The 20,212-nt window shown below is 39.2% G+C and overlaps 1 protein-coding gene across 2 annotated transcripts in view; it reads left to right on the plus strand.

Annotated features, from left to right (window-relative positions):
- RAB27A (RAB27A, member RAS oncogene family) overlaps window positions 1-20,212 on the plus strand; it is a 76,498-nt gene that overhangs the window by 16,743 nt on the left and 39,543 nt on the right. For both annotated transcript variants that reach the window (XM_043555379.1, XM_043555380.1), the window contains exon 2: window positions 228-342. The gene's annotated coding sequence lies outside the window, so the exon portion shown is untranslated. The remainder of the gene's footprint in view (window positions 1-227; window positions 343-20,212) is intronic.

Consider the following 20,212-nt stretch of genomic DNA (forward strand, 5'->3'; position numbering starts at 1 on the left):
GAAAGGCCAGTGGAATTGGGTTTTAGTAAGCTTGAAAGGAGCAAAATCACTTGACTGGTCTGCAGGCCATATGACAAACAGCTGAGACTAATTAGCTGGATTGTGGGTTTTTACAGAGATGCCTGATTTTGAAAGTTGATGGAGCAGACTGCTTTTCAAAAGATTCTTTTGAAAAACTTTTATAAGTAGACGATTCTGACTTTAATATTTCTTTTTACATCACATAGACAAAAAGTAATCTTTTTGAAGAGGACATGTAATTGGAAGTTGTCTAATTGTTGAAGTTTGGGAACAGCATTTCTAAAGTTTTAGAAGAACACCCAACGATTTATACTCCATCAGGTATAGTTTTGTGTTTATCTTTGTTTTTTGTTTTTTCTTTTTGGAGAGGTTTTGAAAATTGCCAGGCCAATTTTCCTGTACTTAGAGTATATACAATTTGACATAGAATACCATTGCACATACTAACTTTTTTTTTAAACCGAAGACTTCAAGACACCTGCTAAATTTTGGGGGTGTGGTTTGAAAGTTGCATTTTCCATTACCAGAGAATGGGTGTGAATACTGACTGCATTTTTCCTTTCTTTTCTGTGCTTCAATAAAGTAACAAAGGTTTTTTTCTCAGTTAATATATTGAATAAGGGAGCTGATTAAGGACTTGAATTTGCTTCCAGAGTCTTGCTCATCCTCTGAGGATTTTATTCACAAACATTCATGCTTATTGGGATTTTGTTGTTAATATTAATAGCTTTAATGGAGGAAAGCTTTATGTAAGGACGTGTTTTTGTATAAGGTATATTTCTTCTGTAAATTAAATTTGCCCCCGAATGTTAATTTTGTTTGATTTGGCAGTGGCATTGTGGTTATGTAAGGAAAGGTCCATATATTTTAGAGATGCTTAGTGATAGTATACAGGAGTGAAAGATCTGGGGACGGGTCTGCTGGGAAGTTGCTTACACAGTTCTCTCTACTTCTGGATATGTACTAGTTTGCAAGGACTGCTGTCACAAAGCACTGCAAACTGGGTGGCTCCAACAGCAGACTCTTATTCTATCAGGTCCAGGTGTCAGCAGGGTTCGTTCCTTCTGAGGGCTGTGAGGAAGAATCTGTTCCAAGCCCCTCCTTGGCTTATTGAAGGCCAAGTCTCCCTGTGTCTCATCTTGTAGCCTTCGCTCTGTGTGTCCTTCTGTGAAGAAGGAACCTGGATACAGACATGCAGGTCATGCAGCTGATTGGTATCAAGGCAGTCTCCTCACCTCCGTTCCAGGGTGCTGACCATCACCTCCTTTTGTTTTCTTTGCTGCAAGTTCAAGCTTTTCTCCTAGCAGTGAATCCAGAGCTCCTATGATCACATATCACCATGGGAAAGAACCTTGATTAAAAGTTGACTTTCTCTGTCTAGATTCTTGAATTATAAATACAAAAAAATAAAAAAATATTTTGGGGAGGAGAGTTTACTCATGAGGCGTCTTATCCATAGAACATCCAGGTTGGATTTAGTACATTCCAAAGGAGTTTATCCCCATCTTGGTTGCTTTCTGTCTCTTACCGCTTTCTCCTTGTCCTTTCCAGTGTTGAGTGACCCAGAAGCCATTAGAATACAAACAACAGTTTTTTTTCTTTTCACTTGCCGCGCCCACAAGACAGGAACTGTGGCAGAAAATGCTGATGAAACCTTGCGGCCTGCAGGATGGCACCATAGCAACCAAGATCTGTGCATGTGTTAGCAGGTCCCAGAACCCAGGGCTGACTCTGCTGATGTTCCAGCTTCTGCCCTCTCCCGACCCTCAGTACCTGCGAGCTCAAAGAGGAGATGCTTGCCACTTCTCTCTGTTTCTGTTTTCTCTGTTTAGGATTAAAGCTTCCTGAGATATCCGTTCACTTTTGCTTTCATTCCTTTCCTCTTCCCTCTGAACTGGGTTGATTTATAGATAGAGCTCCAGGCATAGCATACCTGATAGCTGATGAGTCATGTAAAGCCCATTAAAAACAAAAGCTGATTTTCACAGAAGCCCTAATTCATTTGTTCTGTCTTTGCAAGAGGACGTCTTCCTGCTTGCTTCTGTGCTCCTGGTGTTGCTGCGGTATGGCTGGGGCCCTGTCCTCTCAGCAGTGGTGGGTTCCTTGAGGGTTGGAGGGTTGGGAGAACGTGAGTGAGATCAGGGTGCTGCTCATGAGATGAGTTTGCATAACTGCTGGTTCTCTGGAGGCAGGAGTCACTTTGCTGAAATACAGATAAAGCTTATCCTTCCAAGAGCTGAGTGCATCAATTTTTGTTTGTTTGTTTGTTTTGTTTTCCCCATTTCATACGCTATTAGGCATCTTTTCTCTCTGATGTAATCTGAGCAGGGAACATTTAGCTTTGAATGCTAGATTGGATGGATCCCTGCTTTCACAAGAAGGAGGAAGTCCAGATTTCTATAAGCTGGCACCTCTGTGCTTTGGTGACTATGGACTGTTGTTGAAAAAATCTCCTTCCTAGTGTCCTTCTTGGTCTCTCTTGATTCTCAAGAGTCGTCTTCTCTCTCTTATGGCCTTAGGAAATCAATTCTGTTGATCACTCTAAAATCCATATTGTTAACACTGATTTTTCTTTGGAACCTTACTCTGTTTTCCAAATGCCAATTAAACATTTGTCTAAGGGAAGTCCATCATGTCTAAGGGACATTTAATTGGTCCTCTGCAATGTAGTAGAGTGTGTTTGGGTTCAAATCTTGGCTCCACCGCTTACTGGTTGAGTGACCTTGGAGAAGTTATTTAACCTTTCTGTGTATCAGTCTTCTCATCTGAAAATTAGAGCCCTCATAAGGTTGTTGTGAGGATTAAATGAGTCGGGATTTTAAAGGGCTTAGAAAAGTGGTCAGCGTTAGTTATAATGATCATTTCAAATGTTTTTGCCTGTTTTCGTTAATGATTATAGCATTCATTCTGTTACCAAAGGAAAAGTTTGGGTTCTTTAACTCCTATACCAGTCAATTGAGAAGTGAAACTGATTTTTCTACTTCATAAATATATCTTGAATTAATCCTTGCCTCTTCATTCCCACTGTCACTGACAGAAGTCAAATCTCTACCTCTCCCATCCCCTCCTGACCCTATGTTGTATATTCCCAGTCTCCGTGTGGCTGTCCGAAAGATCTCTCTAAGGCACGCACCTCATGCTCCTCCCCTTCACAAAAGTCTGCAGTGGCTTTCCGTTGCCCAGATGATAACACAGACTCTTTATGTTATGGAAGACTCCTTTCAGGCCTAGGGGGTTGCAGAGTCTGTCCCACCTTTGTAACCTCTGTCTGGTCACCTCCTCCAGTCCCCATGCACTGGTCTAGCCATCCATTTACTTAGGTCCCCTAAGTGCACTATACCCTTCTCCTTATACCTTTGCAAGTACAAATGCCTTCACTCCACTCCCATCCTCTCAGACTGTCTGTCACCTAGGACTTGTTCCCGTCTCATGGCTGTAGGCCTTGTCTGGTTTTGTACTTTGAATGCCAGACAGCCCTTAGCTAATTCCATCAACAGTGATTTGCACCTTTCAGATCGGCATCAATGATCATTTTGTTGATAGTCTCTGATATCTTTAAAGGGTGATGCTTATTTGCCATGTGAAGTCCTTGACCACATCCTTCTGTGAACTGTGTGATTTTTGTCCCTTCACTTGTGTCACTTGTCCCTTTGTGTACCAATTTTAGTTCTTGGCTTGGATGCTGCTCTGCGAAGTTTTCCCGATTCCCCCACGAGGCATTCTGGGCTCTCCTTCTAGCCCTTTCTGCCCCAGCCCTCCCACCTACCCAGCATACTGTGCATATTTCTATTACAGTTCTTGTTTCACTGAAACATTGCATCTTGTTCACTGAATGTTTTCTGTTCATTTCCACAGAGTGCTTCTTTTAGACGATTATTCTTCCAGAGCAATGTTTTCAGTCCTTCACATAGTGGTGAGCACATGGCATGTTCTCAGTGCTTGCTTATTAAATGCATGATGTTTAAACTGATGTGCTTATAGGCTGCTGCCTGAATTTAATCATCAGAACCAGGCTCTCCCTCCTCAGTGACTTCAAGCTTTTCTGGTATACCTTTTGATTGTTGCCATAGGCCACTCTACTTACCAAATTTTGAGATTATTAACACCTTTTGGGTTGGTATGTATGTCATTTTTTAATTATTTTCAGTTATATGTAAGGGACATTTTGTGGAGTTGTTTGGGAAGTACTTCCATACCTGACCCAAGTAGTATTACCCTTCCCCATATCCTCCTGTGCTTTGTAATATTTGTCGTTCACATTTGTCAATTGAGCCAAGTTTATTTTTCTCTAAAACACTTAAATGTTCTGTTTAAAAAAAAATAGATTTTGCCCTTGTCTAGTCTTTAATAGTTCTTAAAAATGTGTAAAAACTAAAAGTGATTAAGGGTTTGTAGAAATCACAAAATGAAGACCCACTTTTTTTTTTTTTAATGCTGTTGTAAAACTTGTTCACTGCTGCAGTGGCTTGGGAGCTCTTTAGAGTCAGGTATAGACTCCACTACTATATATTTTTTGTGATATTTAATGTGCTTTTATTAGAAAAAAGACTCTAGAGCTTTGTTACAGAGTTGCTTGCTGATTTCTATTTCCTTTGCATAAGTGTCCCTTTTCATTTCTAGATATACCTTGTCTAACATCCTTGGTCAAATAGATGCACTTCATGGAGTTAAATGAAAGAGATGTTAGGATAATTGCATAGGCCATCCTAAATGGAGTTTAGAATTTGTAGAATTTAGAAATGTAGTTTCAAAGTGATATGATCACTCATTTACTAGCAGAGGGAGATGGCAGATTTGGGTAGGGCCTCGAGCATAGCCCGAGGCAAGAAAGGTGAGGAACCTGTTTGATACTCATCTTCAGTCATTTCTCCAAGTATCTGGAAAGAACCTTGTCTTTTTTTTTTTTTTTTTTTTTTTAACTGTAGCCTCCTGGGTTGTATGTGTATATGGGCAGTGGGGTAGGATGGGGGCAGTGTATGGATGGGGGTCAATAGATCCTTCAGCTTTTTTTTTTTCTTCTCCTGTTCTACACCATTGGACTAGAGTGCTCTTCCCCAGAGAATGCTAGCCTTATAGGTACTGTTTAGGACTGCACAGTACTTAGAGAACTTCTGCATCCCAAGTCCCCAAACCACTCATCTACTTCCCAGAAACCTCTCCTAACCCACCTGATCCATATCAGGGTTAAGTGTTAATCTCATGAGATCCTTCCATTATGCCTACGATAGGTAATAACCATACTTGGCATCTTGTTTCAGTCGTCCCTGTCTTCTATTAGATGGTAAACTCTCTGAGGGCAAGTGCTGTACCTGTCTTATTTGCATTTCTATCACCTTGCACAGCATGCATTGGGTACTCACCTATTAAGGGATTATAGGATTCTTTATTCATTTGTAAAGACAGAACCTGCTCCGACTTTTCTAGAGGTACAAACCCTCTTGATGCAGCCTGGCAAAAAATCAGATTTGCTCACCCCACCTTTTTTATTTATTTTTTTGTAATTTAAGAGTGAGTGTAAGAGAATGTGAGAGGGGGAAAGGGGGAGAGAGAGAGAGAGAGAGAGAGAGAGTGAGAGAGAATGAATGAATGAGAATATCCCAAGCAGGCTCCATACTCAGCCTGGAGCCCGATGTGGGGCTTGATCCCAGGACCCTGGGATCATGACCTGAGCCAAAATTAAGAGTTAAACACTCAACCGACTGAGCCACCCCAGCTTTAAGCAAGAGGAAATGCCAATATTTTCCCCTCTGTCTCCACATTGTTTGTACTATATCATCATTGGGGCTAGTCTTACTTAGATTCTGAACCACGGTTTTGAGGCATGGCCTGACCCCTCTGACTGATAATGTTGAGTTATAGAACATATATAAGTAGCATTTTGTATTTCTCTAAAATGCCTATTTTTGAAATGTTACCTCTAATTGGTGTGTTATAATGGGGGAGCTTGAGCTCTAGTGCTTAAAATCAATAATAGTTTTGAAAAGAAAATTTGAAAGGTAGCTAATGACTTTCTGATATTTCTGTAGGGAGTGAAACACTATTTCACTTGAAAAACTTTCTATAATACTTCTGTCTCTAAAACACTGCATCTTAAGTAACCTTTTTTTATTTAGCTTCAAAAGAGCAACTTTATATAAATGTAATGTGTTACATTTGAAGATTAGTTTTGGGTAATCACATCAAATACCTGGTACTTACTAGATAGTTCATTTTTTATTCTTTCAAATAAATAAGAGTGACTCTGAGAACTATGGCCTTTCCTGCACCCCTCCCAGGATGGGAATGACCTGGGTAGAGAGTATAAATTTAAAAAACAGGAAGGGGGGCGCCTGGGTGGCGCAGTCGGTTAAGCATCCGACTTCAGCCAGGTCACGATCCCGCGGTCCGTGAGTTCGAGCCCCGCGTCAGGCTCTGGGCTGATGGCTCAGAGCCTGGAGCCTGTTTCCGATTCTGTGTCTCCCTCTCTCTGCCTCTCCCCTGTTCATGCTCTGTCTCTCTCTCTGTCCCCAAAATAAATAAATGTTGAAAAAAAAAATCAGGAGGGTTAGAGAAGCAAAAAAAAAACAACTAGAAAGATCAAAGTCACAATAAATGCAAAAGCTTGTCAATTACTTGCTTAAAAGAAGCATTACATAATTTTGCATAATTACAAATAAACACCAGATTGAAAGAAGCATTACATAATTTTCCCAATAGATGCCAGAACAAACTTGATAAAACTGATACTCATTTGTAATACTTATTCTTAGAAAATTAGGAATAGATGGACAACTTCCTTATCCTGGTCAAGCATCTACCAAAAATCTATAGCAAATGTAATTATTTTTTTTTTTATTTATTTTGAGGGAAAGCGCAACAGCACGTGGGAGAAAGGGCAGAGAGAGAAGAAGAGAGAGAGAATCCTAAGCAGGCTCCCTACAGTTAGCACAGAGACTGATGTGGGGATGGAACCCATGAAGTGTGAGATCATGACCTGAGTCAAAATCAAGAGTTGGATTCTTAACTGACTGAGCCACCCAGGTGCCCCAGAAAATGTTATTCTTAATGGTAAAATGTTAGAATCAAGACAGGACTGTCTATTAAATACTTTGGGACATCCTAACTGGAACATATAGAAGATATATACATTTTTAAAAGATGTCATAATAGTGACAGAAATATAAAGTATCCATAAGTCTGGAGATTTATAAAGTCTTTATGAAGATAATTTATTTATTGATAGCATTTTTAAAAACAAAGAAGGTCTAAATAAATGGGAACAGTAAAATGTACATGCACAGGTATGTTCAATATTGTGAATATGTCAGTCTTCTCAATTTGATCCATATATTTTTCATGCAGTACCAATCAGAATTCCCATAGGGTTTTTGAGGAACTTAGATCAAAGTGTGAGAGGTTAAGAATGTCCACAGTAAGGTGGAGGAGACTGGACCTCCCAGATACTAAGTTGTACAGATGATCCTTGACTTAAGATGCTTGGACTTAGGAGTTTTGATTTTATAATGTGAAAGCGATACACATCCAGTTGAACTGCACTTTGAATATTGAATTTTGATCTTAGGCTAGGGATATGGTAGGAAGCTCTCTTCTGATGCTGGGTAGCCAGAGTGAGCCTCAGCTCCCACTTGGCCACATTCACAAGGGTAAACAACTGATATACTTAAAACCATTCTGTACCCAGATAACCACTCAGTTTTTCACTTTCAGTACAGTATTCAATTACATGAAATATTCAACATTTTATTATAGACTAGGCTTTGTATTAGATGATTTTGCCCAACTGTAGGCTAATGAAAGTGTTCTGAACATGCTTAAGGTAGGCTAGGCTAAACTTTTTTTTAATTTAATTTTTTAAATGTTTATTTTATTTTTGAGAGAGAGAGAGAGAGAGAGAGAGAGAGGGAGGGAGGGAGGGAGACATAGGATCCAAAGCAGGCTCCAGGCTCTGAGTTGTCAGCACAGAGCCCAATACGGGGCTCGAACCTATGAACTGTGAGATCATGACCTGAGCCAAAGTCGGACACCCAACTGACTGAGCCACCCAGGCACCCCTAGGCTAATCTTTGAAGTTCAGTAGATGAGGTGTATTAAGTGTGTTTGTGATTTGAGATATTTTCAGTTTGCGAGGGGTTTATTAGGATATAACCCTATCATAAGTTGAGGAATACCTGTATAATGAAATCATAGTGATTAAGGCCTTGTGACATTGGCCCAGGGATAGTAAAAATGATCAAGGAACAAAAGAGCCCAGAAACAAGCCCTTATAGAGTGAATCACTAGGGAAAGGATAGTTTTGTTTGTTTTTTTTTTTCAGTGAATGGTACTATGACAATTAGATATCCTTCAGGGAAAAATAATGAAATTGGATCCCTACATATATCTTAAAATGTTTTCAACAGATTAGAGACTTAAATGTGAAAGGTAACATGTTTAGGGAAATAATGTAGAAGAACATCTTTATCACTTTAGGCAAAGAAGGATTTCTTTTGACCAGTTAAAGAGCCATTAAAAAAGTGAAAAGATGAACTACGAACAGGAAGAAGATAGTTGCAACATCTGTAACTGACAAAGGACTACTATCTGGAATATGTGAAGAACTCTTGCAAGTCCATAAGAAGATAACCCAGAGGAAAAATACGGAAAGGACCTAAATATGTTTCCAGAAGAAGAAATTGAATGGCCAACAAATTAAAAAATATGCTCAACTACATTTGCAGTCAGAGAAATGCTAATTTAGATAACAGTATGTTACTATTTTGAAAAGTCTTACAACAAACAGCAGATCTTGGTGAAGATGTGAAGTTGGGAGTGTAAAACAACTGCATTGGACAATTATTTGGCATTATCTTGTATTCTTGAGCAGGCACATACCCAAGCCCCAGGAATTTGACTTTTTGGTGTTTACCCTAGAGCAGAGCTTCCTCTCTCATATGCCCTGAATTGGCTGAGATGGGTTGAGATATTTGAAGCCCTCTTCCCCCAGCATGGGTGAGTAGATTCTGGTGTTGCTGGAGCCCCCAAATCTGTTGCCTTTGATCATGAGCATTTGCTCCAGCTTGTCATACAAATAGCAGGGAAAAGGTTGGAAAACACTTTTCTAGACAAACTCTTGCTAGCATGTATCAGGAGATGTGCACACACATATTTATAGCAATACAATATTGTTCCAAATGAGAACAAAAACATGGAGGATATGGTTTAGTTCCGCTAATTCTCATCTGAAAACCCACAGGCATTAAGTAATTAGAGAAGGGTTTTGGCATGTCATTTCTTAACATCAGCGGTAAAAGCGGTAATAATTGCAAGCCAAGTGAGACAGGCAGAGAAAGAAGCTGAAGGAAAATTATGTTTTTTTTCTGGCCAGTATGTGTTTTCATCGACATGTAGTCGGATGAGTGGTATATGATGACGGGCAAGATCTGAGTTTTGAAACTGAGCAGATGCCTTAATGATGGCTCCCCGAAGGAGAGAAAGTGGTGGAGGCAAAGTGACATCCAGCTGTCTTCCCTGATATTTCCCTCTTACTCCCTGCCAGATAAAGTACCATACAACAGGGGCATGATGTCTGCAAACAAAATTTTGTCAGAACAGCAGGGACTGGCCATCATGTTCCATGTAATTTTCTTTGGCTGAGAATCCCTGCTGTGATCCTTGGTCTTATGTGTTCGCTCTCCTGTGGTGGGTACAGGCCTGGCCTTCTTTTTTGACCCTTCACCATTGGTTCTTCTGCCTCTATACCAAGGACAGACATAAATGTGGGACCATAGGGAATGGAGAGGGTTTTTGGCATTTCTCTGTGGTGCAACTTTCCTAATCCAAATCTCACCATCTTTCCCCTCCAAAAACCTGATCCCCACCACAGAAACCTTATGTCCACTCCAACTTTTTCCCTTCCCCCATTTCAATGGCCTCTTTCTGTCTGCAACACTACTTCACCCACTGTGATTCTTTGGAGTGCTTTGTCTGCTGCTTTCTCTTCAACCCACTGTGGCGCTGCATTATATTTTTAAATTAATGTCTCTTGGGCTCCTTCCATCTCATTCCCACTGCTGGTGCCTCTATCTAGGCTCTCATCTTTAAAGAGTGAGAAGTGATACAAAGGACAGCTGCTACCATGAGTCCATTTATCTTTCTCATTTGTCATGGCGAAATCCTGGACTCTGAACCTAGAATCAGAGAATAGAATGTTTTCTCAGAGACCATGGAGTTGAAACCTCCTTATTTCATATTTGAGGAAACAAGGCCTAGAGAGGGATGGTAGTAGATAGTATTTGAGATAGCCGTAGAGCCAGAACTAGAAACCCATCCACTGATAGGTTAGTCGTTCAGCCCTCTTCAACTTGCCACATTACCTCATAAGCATTCCTTTGAATTCAGTTACTTGTCTTCTGTCTCTCTGACTAAATTTTTAGGTGAAGAATTATTTCTTAGTCTTATTTGTAGCCTTTTCAGTATTTAACAGGGCTTCTCAATACTTGTTAAATTGAAGTCAGACCATGCCCTTGTACCACACATACGGTCTTCCCTATTCCTGACCACCTCACTAAATCCTTCTTGGCTTGGAAGGTATTCAGCTCAGGCCCTGGTTCCTGCTTGAAGCCTTGGTCAGATAGTTTCCCCGCCTTTTCTGACCTCCCAGAGTCTACTTGTCTTGTAAACCACCATCTTACTGTACCTAGCAGTTTATAGTTTATAAAATACATTCATGTAATGTATCCTTTAATACCAACAATAATCTTGCTAGATAAATATTCCCGTATTGAGGAAACAGTCTCGGAGAGGTTATGTGACTTGCCATAGGTCATACAGCAAGGAAGTATGTAACAGAGTTCAGGTCTTCAGACTTTATGCCCTTTGTACTTTTGATGTCCTGTGCTGGGTGGTCTATGTGGCATACTAGACACTTTGCTTCCTGATAATCTTATTTTTCCTATGTTGAAAATGAATTCATTTTATTTCCTCACTCCAATACCAACTTCTTGAGGGGAGTGGCTGGGTCACATATTTCTTTCATGCCATTCATAGTTGCTAGCACAGTACTGGGCAACATAGAAGTTGTTTAAGTATGGTTAAGTTGAAACCAAATACAATTTAATTTACCAAAAAAGACCAGCTTTCACTAGAGTTCCAAGACCCTTTTTGAGTCACCCCTGAATGAAATCAGCAATGAACAGAGGGAACCAGAGGAAGGAAGAGGCTGTTAGAGAAAGCCAGATGGTAGACATAATTAGCAGTTGGGCGACAGCTGGCCTGTTGTCAGTCTGGTGATGAGGGGTGGTAGACCACCAATACACAAGACCATCCTCAGGAATTGTGCAATTTTGCTGAAGACTTTAGACACTTTCATGAGAAAGGAGAGAAGTACTTAGAAGTAGCATAATACCCATACAAATTAAGCAGATAGAGCACTCATACATATTGAGAAAATGTTGGTTAAAGAAATATCCAGAGTAGGATGTGGCTTATGAAGACATGTTTCCAGGGTGAGAGTGGAGTGGGTAGAGAAGCATTTGGCTTGGTTTGTGATCATTCCTTTACTACCTGAGGCTGTGAGAAAAGGGACATATAGGTAAGCATGTTTCCTTTAAAACAACTTTCCTTCCCTTTTCCCTTCTATGGCAATCAGTAGGGCCTCACCCCTGAGCCCTGGTGTCAGAAGAGAAGCGAGCTCAAATAATCACACACCATCTGTGCATAGAGATGTGTTGTGATGACTAAATCCATGGATATCTCTGGGACTTTCTCATTTCACATATTCTTGTGCATTTGCCCCATAGATTAGTGAGATGGTTCAGAAATTCCACTACTTGGACAACCTAACTATATTTCTAAACTATATTAATTTTTCTCAAAAGGATCACAAAAATGCACTAACATCACATGCCCCACATTTTGGTTTGGAAATCACACTGCATCTCCTGAGTTCTGTAGCATTTTGCATCTGAATAAAATGTAAAACCTCTTCTGCTAGAATGCATATGAAAGATGTCCAATGTCCTAATGGTAGAAGCCTACACATGTTCTTTTATGAGCTTCTGTCTCTTAAGGGAACATAAAATTAAATCATTTTAGATTAGTAGTAATAGAACTTTAACATCTGTTCCTTCCTGTGTCAAAATGTCCACAGTGTAGAATTACTTAATAGGAGCTGAAGGAATGTGTATGTCAACTACTCAGAGATGCCAGCAATTAAGGGAAATTATTTCAAATCAGAAATTGTAATTTATATGCAGTAGACTCCGAAATGTAAGTATGTAAAACCTTTTCTGTGATATTCATATGTGAATTTTTAAGGTAATTGCTCATTAAAAATTGATTAATATCATTGGGGTTTATTGTTAGAAGTTTTAGTTTATTCTCAATGCTTGATACCTATACAGCAATTGTATTTTTATGTGATGTGCAAATGTATATGGGAAAGTTCTAATTTAAAAAGGATACCAGGGGCACCTGGGTGGCTTAGTCAGTTAAGTGTCCAAGTTCAGATCATGATCTCATGGTTTGTGAGTTGGAGCTGCAAGTTCAGGCTCCTCTGTCTTTGCTTCCCTTCCTCCCTCCTTCCCTCTTTCTTTCTCTCAAAATAAACTTAAAAAAAAAAAAAAAGGATACCATTGGTAACACTGTTTTTTGTCTTTTTTTTTTTTTAATGGAAGCGTAATTCCTGAGGTCTAAACATTCAACTTAAAAACTTTTACAGTCAAACTTGTGGGTATGGGGAAGTTAAATTTATATTTAAAAAGTTGACTTATTAAAATATGATTATGGAATTGTGAGATTGATTGTCATGGTGGCTTATAAAAACTTTTTCTTACTACTTTACAGTTACCTCTCATATATATAGAATCTCATTTCATCATCATTAACATTTTTAATATCACTTGTTTCTTTAATGTCCTCCAAGCACTCAAAAAAATTTCTAAAGTTGTTGCTTATCAATTTCTTAAAAATTCATGGATACATACATTCTCATGGTATTTTGTCATGTGCTTTATGCTCCTCTTGTCTATAATTCTCTTTACCCTACTGACTTGTTCTCTTGCTGATTTACAGTCAACATTTTTATTTTGTGTTAGTAAATTTATATTGAGATTTTTTTTTATCCATTCCTTTTTATTTATTTATTTTTTTAATTTTTTTTCAACGTTTTTATTTATTTTTGGGACAGAGAGACAGAGCATGAACGGGGGAGGGGCAGAGAGAGAGGGAGACACAGAATCGGAAACAGGCTCCCGGCTCCGAGCCATCAGCCCAGAGCCTGACGCGGGGCTCGAACTCACGGACCGCGAGATCGTGACCTGGCTGAAGTCGGACGCTTAACCGACTGCGCCACCCAGGCGCCCCTATCCATTCCTTTTTAAACAAGGTCTTCTAGATTTTTTTCTGAGTGACCATCTTGCCCACTCACTTTATCCCCAATATATTTAGACTCCTGCCTTAAAATATTATTGAGAAAACAGGGACTTGGTTCCCATAGTGCCCTTATCTTAGGTTTGGCTGATGACAAAGACAGGTATGGCTTTGGGGAACCAAATGGTAATCTGGACGCTTGGCCTTCCATATGCCCAATGTAGGAAGAGGAAACTTAGTGAAGGAATCTGGTTGGAACAATTAGGGAGCCTTTGAAATTGGATGGGCTAACAAGAGAGAGCAACCAGATGGAAAAAAATTGCCCTGACTTAGAAGGTAATCTCTCAGGTTTTTGATAAAACAGCAACTACTGAAGGCCTTTTCTAGGTGTTGTCCCTACTGTCTGTAATTAGCTAAAATGTCTCTCCAGTCTCTAGGACTACATGTTCTCCTGAATTCCTGGGACACTCTTCCACAAATCCATAAGCCACTTCTCTCCTTTTTGATCTGTTCCTTACTTTGTTGGTGTTTGACTTTGATGTGACCTTGACCACCTGTCTGGGAACCTCCATTTGTATTTAGCCCCTTGTGTCTTGAATTGGTTCTGTGCCACCTACACATGAGCCTGTGTGCTCTGGTAGGGAGGATAAGAAGTTGTTCTTTTCCCATTTTCCCACCACTCCTTTCTCCTTCCCTGGAACTTTTGAATAGTTTGAAGTAGCAACGTTTTCATGACATAGCCATTAGCTGGAACAAAGCATTTTGTGGATAAAATATAATACTAGCAATTTTTCCTGAATTAATAGAAAAAAAATTAAGTTAGCAGAGAGAATTTTCAGTTTTTCTCTATCACTATTAAAAAGAAACTTTGTGCCTTTTTATGCTACTCTGGTTATAGTTTAGTATAAAGTGGCTTTGGATATAGCACAAAATAATACATTATCAATTATTTTAAGTTTGCCATTTCATTGTTTCGTTATGTTCCTCAAAACATATCTTAACTTTTTAGGGTTCCACCCCAAGCATAGCTTCTTGAGTCTGTTGAGACTAATCTGGATATATTTTCTGATGGCCTCAATGTGTCCAGTTAGTCCCATTAGCAAGGGATCACCAAGGTAGCTGGTTATAAACATCCATCTAACAATTCTCATTTTCAAGGACACTGGTACCTGTCCCAAGGTGGGGTGTGATGGGTGCTGCCTTTTGTTCACTTTTGGCCAGTTTGGTGTGGATTTTTCCACGACTTTTTAGACTTAGACCCATAGACCTTCATTTCCTGTGAGTGACCCAATGATCATTGTCTCCAAGACTCTATCTTACCTACTTACCTTAATTCTCTCAAGCTTTAGGTACCCCTACTTGGAGTTATTATCAGGGACACCCAGTATATTTTAGGTTTTCCCTCCCAGGTGAGACGAGTCCTAAGAATGTGGTAAGTGGGGGAGATCTGAGAGGTGGCATCTTAAGGAGATGTTCAGTAGAAAAGCCTAGCAGGCCTTACAAAAATGTGTTGTTGATCTAAGGTGTTTAGGCAGACAGGAAGTGTTTGTGTACAAAGGCAAATGAGATGATTCATTTGGGTGGAAGGTAGAGCTTTCCTCACTGGTTTCCGAATGTGTGCAAAGGGCCCTTGATAGTCCTTGTGGGGGCCACAGGCTTTGGAGGTCAGGTATCATGTTCATCTTATTATCAGAATGGTTCCATTTTCATTGGTTTTGTATATTGGAGTGCCATGTAAGATTTCATTTGAAGAAACTTGCTAAAGACAGTTTGCAACTGGCTGGACCAAAGCAATTTTCTGAGGTAGTGAAAGGTTTACTGCAATGACCTGATGTAGGTTTTCTGAGACCCTGTGCAGGAGTATCCAACAGGCTGTGAAGATACTAATCTGCAATAGACAAGAAGTAACCCAAACTTAGAATAGCTCAATCATATTTATAGAAGTCAAACAAGAAGCTCTCCAAACATAAAATCATCTCTACAGTGATCTGTAATCAAATGTTTTGGTGCAACATATTGTGTTCATTCCTTATTGCTCAATTGACTGTCCTAATGGGATGGAAGCAAACATGCTAAACAGATGTGCCTCAGCCTTGCTGTCGTGTATGGAGAGTGGCTCACATATGCCTCTTTAAATAATTTCACAAGAGGGGCGCCTGGGTGGCGCAGTCGGTTAAGCGTCCGACTTCAGCCAGGTCACGATCTCGCGGTCCGTGAGTTCGAGCCCCGCGTCGGGCTCTGGGCTGATGGCTCGGAGCCTGGAGCCTGTTTCCGATTGTGTGTCTCCCTCTCTCTCTGCCCCTCCCCCGTTCATGCTCTGTCTCTCTCTGTCCCAAAAATAAATAAAAAAAACGTTGAAAAAAAAATTTAAAAAAAAATAAATAATTTCACAAGAGTGGACTCAGGGATCTACTCTGAATTTTAAAAAAAGAGAAAGAAAAAGGGGAGAAAAGCCTAGTGCAAATTACAGCCTTCTCCATTAATAACACATTTATAGATATTTCAGGTAACATATATGCTCTAAAGACAGAAGCGAATAACTTAGGCAAGCAGTATAAATGAATAATTTGGATGTCTCTAAATCTGCTGTATAACTTGTGTGACTATACGAGTTTTTATTCCAAATCAAAAAAATAATGATAAAGGTAAAACAGACCTTTGAATAAAAATTGACCAAACTCTTAAAGTACCTCCATGGATCTCAGTGTTCTACATAACACAAAGGCCACAGATTGAATGCCTCATGAATAAGGACTGCAATGCCTTGTTCTTTTATGATGCTTTATATTCATCTTCTTTAAGATATTATCTTGTACTTATTTTATAAGAAAAATCCAGTTTCTTCACACACCTTTCTCAGAAACAGATAAAGTAGTAAAATGTAAATAAAGGTAATATCAGATTGAAAAACATAACTAGCATACAACTAACAGGGTATATAGATCATTTTCAAACAGTCATGGAACATTCATAAAACTTAAGAAATCCCTCAAAATTTGATACTATGCAGAACAATTTTGCTGACCCAAGATGCAATAAAATTAGAAATCAACAGCAGTAGCTAAACAGCCAACTGTGATGAGACAGGTTAATTTAGAAATTGGCTGGATGGTTGCAAGTACATTGTAGTTTCTCGGTCCTTTTGCATAAGTAAATCCAAGGCACACCCCATTCTATAAACAGCTGCTGACAGAAATGCAAACAGTCCTTTCCAAGACTGCACACTGAATGGGTGGAACAAGGAAAGACTTCCTGAGAATCCATAAGAAGTATATCCGATTAGACCTTGTCAATTGGGTGAGTTTCTTTTCTTTTCTTTTGATTCAGCTATTATTAAAGAATATGATACTTTTTAGGGAGCAATTAAACACATATTCTAAATATATTACTGTAGAAAGTAGACTTGAGAAGGACCCAAAAGACCTATAACTAGCTGTCTGTAACTTACTGACACCCAATGGGCAGGGCTGAGAATCCTCGTGTCATTGTTTGAGTTGTGCTAAACCATCAGGAAATAGCTTGATTTTTCTGAGCCTATTTCAATATTCTTTTTATAATTTTTTATTTAAAAAATCTTTAAAATTGAGGTATAATTGACATTCATTGTATTAGTTTCAGGTATACAGCATAACTTTTCAATTTTTGCATATGTTGCAAAATGATAACCATGGTATGTCTTGTTACCACCTGTCATATATGGTGATAGAATTTTGTGTGATGAGAACTTTTAAGATTTACTCTCTTAGCAAGTTTCAAATATGCAATACAATGTTATTAACTGTATTTACCATGCTGTATGTTACATCCCCATAACTTATTTATTTCATAACTAGACATTTGTATCTTTTGACTTCCTTCACCCATTTTGCCCTCCTCCACTCCCTGCCTCTGGCAGTCACTGATCTATATTCATGAGCTTGGGGTGGTTTTTTTCCCCACATATAACTGACATCATGCAGTATTTGTCTTTCTCTGTCTGACTTATTTCACTTAGTATAATATCCTCAAAGTACATTCATCTTGTCACAAATGGCAAGATTTCCTTTTTTATAGCTGAGTAGTATTCCTTTGTGTGTGTGTTATATTTGTGTGTGTGTGTATTGATATCATTTTACCATTTATCTTTTGACAGATATTTATGTTGTTTCACTATCTTAACTGTTGTAAACAATGCTGCAGTGAACATGGGGTGCATATATCTTTTTGATTTTGTGTTTTTATTTTCTTTTGACAAATACCAGAAGTGGAATTATGGGGTCATATGATTGTTTTATTTTTAATTTTTTGAGGACGCTGTATACCGTTTTGCTCAGTGGTTGCACCAATTTACATTCCCACCAACAGTGTACAAGGGCTTCCTTTTCTTCCTACCTTCATCAACACTTGCTATGTCTTAACTTTTTGATAATAATCATTCTAAGAGGTATGAGGTGATACCTCATTGTGGTTTTGATTAGCATTTTCTTTGATGATTAGTGACGATGGACATCTTTTCATGTACTTGGTGGTCATCTGTATGTCTTCTTTGGCAAATGTCTATTGAGGTCCTTGGCTCATTTTTAAATCAGATTATTTGTTTTGTTTTGTTTTTTGGTGTTTTGTTGTAGGACTTCTTTATATATTTTGCATATTAATCCCTTAACAGGTATATGATTTGCAAAAGTTTTTTTCCCATTTAATATGTTGGCTTTTTATTTTGTTGATAGTTTCCTTAACGGAGCAGCGTTTTTTAAAAGAAGAAAGTTGGTATATGGTAGGAATATTTACAGCTGTTTAAACTCAGGATGGACTTGCCTGTTCATTAACATTATGGGAAAACCAAAACTAGCGCAGTACTGAGAAGAATTTATGTTCCTGAAATGGCTCTATTCCCAGGAATAGATGGGGCAAATCTCTTTTCCTTATTGGAAAAGTAGAAGTCCTTGAAGACACAGCAGCACTTGAGCTTACTGAGAGGGTCCAATACCTTGAAGTTAACATGGCAACTCACTGTGTTATAAGGAAATGTGCATTCATTGACTGGCATTGTTGGTGTAAGGTCAGTTTTTGCACACACAAATTGGTGTTGGGGAAAAGTACCTGAAAATGAGAGACAGGAAAAGTACCTGAAAATGAGAGACAGAAAGGGGAAAAGAGAGTACAGAGGTCATGGCACAGGGGTAATTATTAGAAACAGGGCTGTTAGAACCCAACATGGGGGGTGGTTGAGGGTGGATGTTAGACTATGGAAAAGAAAACCAGTTATGAAATGATGGAATCCTGTGTGTGTTAATAAGCCACCACGTAACCAAAGAGCATATTCCTGGGGGCTGAGAACAACCAAGCTCTGATGTGGTCAGCAGGGATGAAGATGTGGGGTAGGTAGGACAAAGGAGAAGTGGAACCATATCTGGAACATCTTAGTAACCATTGTAAGCATCTGTGTGCCAAACCAAGGGTTCAGTTTAGCCTTTGGAGTAGGGCATGTGGGATGGGAGCTCCCAACATTCACAGTTCCTGCAAGTGTGTAGGTAAAGTAAATGTCATCACAGAAAAGTTAAAGTATGGTCCCTGTCCTTTAAGAAATCAGTGAAATGTTTTCACTGTACTGTAAAAATCACCCTTATAAACAACATTGAAAATAATATCCTAGTGTGTAATTGGCTGGATCTGGAAGGGCAGAGTGGTATTTATTCTGGGCACACTTTACCTACATGGTGAATAATACAGAGTGCTCACATTCTCATTTTTTAAAAAAAGGCAATTAATGGAGCTCTTCACTTCCCCAGTTATTGTCAACTCAGGGATATTTATCTAACTGTTTTTATTATTTGGACAGTGATCCTCAACAGGTCTTCCTTCTTCTAATTCCTAAATTTTTTCTATCCTAATGTTTTTCTTGGAATGAAAGAAGCATCATTGCTACTTCACAAATTAAAGTTCTTTGCTCCTTGATTTGGCGTGTTTCTCCTGACAGATTAACACCTTTGCTGTGTTGCAGTACACGAAAAACTTGCAGCAGGTGAGAGGCCAGAGAGCCAGGCTGTGCTGGTCAAAGGCCTCACCACACATGTCCCATGTTCTGGGAGGACAAGTATTGGGAGAAGCACCACTGACTCCATTTCTAGGTGAAAAATGTAAAGGTGTTGTGTGTTTTGTGACCTTGGAAATGCATATTCCAATATCAAGTCCTGCAAGTCTACATGATTTTTTTATCCTTGTAGTCCTGGTTGGGGTAGCAGTACTGTCATTCGTAGTATTTCTGCCTCTGAGTCCAAGCCCAGAATTTGGTGGCACTCCGACACAGCCAAATGCCATCATTTAGCTTGCGACAGCAGAATTCCTTCTGTCAACCAGTTGACTTGCAGATAGCCCACCTTCCAAGTAGCTGAAGTCACTCCTCCTTTTCTATTTTTGGAAAACATTTTCACTCCATTCTTGGAGAGTTTTATAAAGTTTTCAGTGTCCTTCTTAAGGTATTGTGGAAAAAGTACCAGGCTTAAAGTCGTAAGATCAGTGTTCACGCTTTAATCTGTTGTAATCATACGAGAGCTGTGACCTACTGATAGCTATTAGGCATTTTGCTACTTACTTTACACAGGTAGGTGGTGGCGTCCTGTTGTTTGAATATAGGAGGCCCTGACTCCAGTGTTTGTTAACATCATCTTCTATGTGCTTTTAAAAAGCAGCCTCTGTGTCGGAGTAGACTTTACAGATTTTTCACTTCTCTCAGATTCTTAATTTCCAGCTTCATGGTGTCATTAAGAAGCACATTTAGCCATGGGTTGGACATTGCAGTGACATATGGTTGTGTCCATTATGGGGCTGCTTTCACATTGTTTGAGATATTACTCAGCAAACCAAA

This window comes from Prionailurus bengalensis, chromosome B3, assembly GCF_016509475.1.
Source record: "Prionailurus bengalensis isolate Pbe53 chromosome B3, Fcat_Pben_1.1_paternal_pri, whole genome shotgun sequence".
Classification (NCBI taxonomy): domain Eukaryota; kingdom Metazoa; phylum Chordata; class Mammalia; order Carnivora; family Felidae; genus Prionailurus; species Prionailurus bengalensis.